The sequence below is a fragment of the Haemaphysalis longicornis genome, unplaced genomic scaffold (genome assembly GCF_048455015.1).
Source record: "Haemaphysalis longicornis isolate Haplotype H1 unplaced genomic scaffold, Haemaphysalis longicornis Haplotype H1 scaffold_14, whole genome shotgun sequence".
NCBI lineage: Eukaryota > Metazoa > Arthropoda > Arachnida > Ixodida > Ixodidae > Haemaphysalis > Haemaphysalis longicornis.
The window spans coordinates 57,417,486-57,421,940 of record NW_027526245.1 but is presented as its reverse complement, the minus strand read 5'-3'; the positions used below and the strand labels follow the sequence as shown (position 1 = coordinate 57,421,940).

Here is a 4,455-nt window from a genome sequence, read left to right as displayed (position 1 = left end):
TGTAAGTGCAGAAAAATAGTGGACTGAGCGGGCAGCCCTGGCGCACAGAGCCTTGCACGTTAATGGGCGCTCCCAATGTCTTGTTCACAATCAACCGCGTACTGCAGTTCCGATACGCAAGCGCTACCCCCTCCTTGATAACAGAAACAACATTAATATGATCCAGAATACTGAACAATTCGTGTGACACGCAGTCAAATGCCTTTTCAAGGTCGAGCTGAAGCATAGCGACAGGCACTCGCGTGGAGTCGCTACACTCAGACACGCACCTAGCCTTATGAATGTTAGTGCATATGGACCGTCCTCGTATGCCGCATGTTTGATGAGGGCCTAATATTTCATGTATCACACTTTGAAGCCTATTGGCGAGAATTTTCATAAATACTTTCAGCCACCCGGCCAAAGTAAAGTTGATATTACACAATAGTCTTATATACTCACAGGCAAATGTAAACGTCTAAGCCCGGTTTATATGTTCATGCTTTTCAACTTTGTTGAACAAGAAGAAGCCATTATGCAAACATAAGACAGGAAATTAGTACACAAGGAACATTTACAGTTTTCTTTTATTAAAAAATTCATGGATGCTTGGTTTTTTGATCACAAACGATGTTCTACATCTACTGCAGAAAACCGCCGCCTCCTGGTGGCATATAAAAAAATCACGCAGCAACAGCAACGAAAGGTTCCATTAGCTAGGTTCCACGTTCTGCTTGGAACCCACGTGGAGCACGGTCACGTGGACTTATGAACCGTGTTTTCGGCCGCCTCCATTCACGTGCATCTCCGCCGTACTGCAGCGCTGGCATCGAGGAACCCGGCCTGTACCAGTGGAACGCGGTAAATTCTAATCGCCTTGCGCAAACCTTTAGTGTGTTTACCTTAGTGTGAGCGCGACGGTACAGGAACATCATGAGAGGTGAGCGGGAAATCAAATGGTGGCATTTTCTTGGCAGATGTCTACAAAGACTATCGTCTTTTGACTACATTTCAAAGGAAAGGAGCAGATACGCGGCCAATTTTTTTCGCCTGCCTCAGAAAAGCGGACGCCACGGCCGGGAATTGAAGCCGCGTCCTTGTGCTAAGCAGCACACCTCCTCAGCCACTGAGCCACCGCGGCGGCTTTGTTTGCGGTTTACTGTGTGCATGGGAGATGCTGCCACATCCTTTAAATAAAATTGGTACACAAAATGGAAATGGCAAATAAATTTTCTCAGAAAGCGCAGAATACGTACCGCTAATAATTCTGGTTTTTTACCCTATTCATCCCTGTACGTGCACTAGTGTTCGTTGTTATTCATATACCATGCACATTCTAGGTTTCTCGCTTCAAATTGTTCGGTGTATGCATAAGGGTGACACTGGTCGCAAAGCGGTTAGGCGAAGACTGTTTTAATATGAAGACTGTTTTATACGTGTTGGGTGGGGCCACTGCGATTTCTTCATATTCCAAATCTCCAATGCTTACACCATGTAGGGTGTAGGACGAGCTTAAAAGGGTATCGGGGATGTGGCTAAAGCCGAAATGTTGGCGTACATGCATACAGGAGGGTGGCTTCTTGCGTTTGGGCTGGTAGTAGGCCTACGGCGGTTGCTGGCGGCGTGATGGTGCCACGTTGACGTGGCCGCTGGGATCGCGACCACAACCTAAAATAACAACAGGAATACCGCAAAATCTAGCAAGAATTCCTGTCGTACGACAAAATACTTTGTTGTGACAACATAAGTCCTCTTGTTACGACAAGGCACTCACACATTTGCCTTACACTTTTCTATGGTAAGGAGAAAGTCAATTTTCTCAACAACAAACATTACTGAAGTTATAACAGAGCTGGCATTTATGCTACTCCGCAAAACGGGCAATAACATTCAAAACATGCGCAACTACTGATGGAACATAGGGATCACGACAAGAGCGGAATGCGGCACGTGTGAAGATCAAAACCAAGACAGGAATAAAGAATCACGACACTAGAAGAATACAAGACGACAGTACGACACGCAAAAATACGACAAACTGCCGAAATTTTTCTTGGCGTCTTTTTTTTGGACTGGATCGCGAAATCGTCATTTGATCCGTAGAGGCACAATTTCGACCCTCTTCCTCCATTATGTCAGATTTCATAGCTTGATGCCGGCTTGGATGAAAGGCTTTCATGTGCGAAGTGGCGTCACCGTCACCCAAAGAGCTTTGCAGGCCGTTTTCGGGAGCTAGGCCTAACTATCGGGGTATGCCTGACGAGTGGGTCTGCGTCTTAAATGGCCAAAAATCGTATCCGCTGGGTCAAACTTGGTGCCGCTGAGTCCAATGCCACCACGGGTTTAAAGACTCAGGCGAAAGTAATGCATATTTGATTGAAGAACACAGCGCCCATTCGAAATGCGACCGTTCGGATCGAGGTGATGATGATGATGGCTATAATCCCGCCGTAACTAAATACCTTTGAAGGGCGGCGGGCTCCTCTGCGACTCCCCTATTGCCCAATCGGCATTTAACACATGGTGGTAGGCATATCTGAATACAGCGGTAAGTCATTGACGCGTCAATGAATATCAAAATCACGGGACTGGTGTTTTGCATAAATGTCAGTCTCGACACTGGTGGGATGAAACGAAGATCTTCCAGCGCGCATTTCTTAATTTCGATTGCCTTATCGTGTGTTTAGTTTAGTATACCGAACTGTTTGGTTGGCATCTGCTTCTTCAGTACGGAATAGGTGCTCAATTTCTTTCTGCTTAATTGTGCCTCCAGAACTTGAGCCGTGATTTCCTCAGCCTCAGAGACACGACGTGTGAATTTTTCATGCAATGTAAAATAAAATTCCTGAATTCCCATTGCCATGCTACCAAAGTGTAGCAAATAACCCTCTAAGATGAACTTCGGGGACAGTTGGCAATCGATTTCGCAACGTGGGATTTCACAAGTGGCGTGCAAAAACGACATGGACAAGCTCTCCCTCGTGATCATTTTAATTCCCTTGAAAGGGTTTAGAAAGGTTTGCGCTGTACGCGCTAGGAATTCCGCCGGTAGCGTGGCCGAGTGGTCTAAGGCGCTGGTTTTAGGCACCAGTCTCTCAGGAGGCGTGGGTTCGAATCCCACCGCTGCCATTGTGTTATTTTTTGTGGATTGTTCAGACCGCTGCGTCTGTAGAATCGGCGGCGTTTTAGTTGCTTACTGATTCTTATCTCTAACTTTGTTTTGCGTACGTGCGTGCGCCCGTCCTGATTTGGGCCTGATTCTCTTCAGAATTAGCAGTATGTTTTAATATCTTTGATTGAAAACTCAGCCTGGGAAAAGGATTTCTTTTGTTCGAGTATAACACTACAGTGCTGTCCGAGTATAACACCACAGGCTTGCCAACAACAGAAACACAACGGGGCATGCAATTTTTGTTTGAATGGTAGGAAATGTCGCTGTACATCTCGTCTCAGCGTTTATCCCTACTGTAACTTGGCGGGTTTTGTGTCTCTATCGTCTGACATTTTCTCCACATTTCAGAGGACAGCGAAGATAACGACCGCTTTGCACCATGGTCACGGGTTTATGGTTTTTAACAGCTTGCACGCGTCCAGCATTCAGGTGCGTACGTAATAGAACGTGTCCTGGGAGGCGCTAAGCAGACGTTCTCAAGTTTCTTTATTTTAAAGAAACCATGAGGACAAAAAGCAAGTACCGAAATTTAAAAAATACTGCTTCATCCTGATTAAAATTATACATGTTTTTTCGCAATATCTAAACAATTAATCAAGATAATAAAGAAGTCAAATGAAGCAGTGGCGACAACACAGCCACATGGTTAAACCTATATGACGTCATATATCTTGCGCGATCTTTAGCGGCCGCTCATCAACGCCTTTCCCATGAAACATGACAGGGTGCCTGTAGTTAGGTTTGTAGTTGCCTTTGATCATATCGCCTAAATGAGAAAAAGCCGCTCACAAACTGATAACTATCATTTCGTCATAGCATCTATTGTGTCCCTGGTGCTCTTATTGCGTCACATAAGCTCAAAATTTGAGTTGCTCAATATTCTGCGCTGCTTTTTTAAAAACGTCTTTCCTCGCTGGAGTTGGATTCAGAAACTTACGAAGCACCAGCTCTTTGAAGCTCAACCAGGATGTATTTCGTCTTCATGGCCTCTCCCATAGTCGTTCCAAATGTTCTGAAACGCGCTTTATATTTGACGCTTTGTAGACATCTTCTAAAGTCGGTGTGTTCCCCTAACCGTTTTTAAATCCTGGAGCCAGTAATTGCACTGCGGATGAAGGTTTCTTTCTAGACTGCAACTCCACCTTATCGTGCGCATCTGCTAAAATACAGTTTATTCGCACTTACGCAAAGCTACTTTTCTAAGCTTCAAGCCTTGAACTATGCCGGAAGTATAACATCGGAGGAAATTGGACTTCGGTGTCTGTGACGCCGCCTCCCTGGGGTGGCATGTCCTGGATCCTACT

The 4,455-nt window shown here is 45.4% G+C and overlaps 1 non-coding gene across 1 annotated transcript; it reads left to right on the top strand.

The window, feature by feature from the left end:
• The first annotated feature begins 3,026 nt into the window (after positions 1-3,026).
• Trnal-uag (transfer RNA leucine (anticodon UAG)) lies at positions 3,027-3,108 on the top strand. Its single transcript has one exon. It is a non-coding gene; the product is annotated as a tRNA-Leu (tRNA).
• The last annotated feature ends 1,347 nt before the right edge of the window (positions 3,109-4,455 follow it).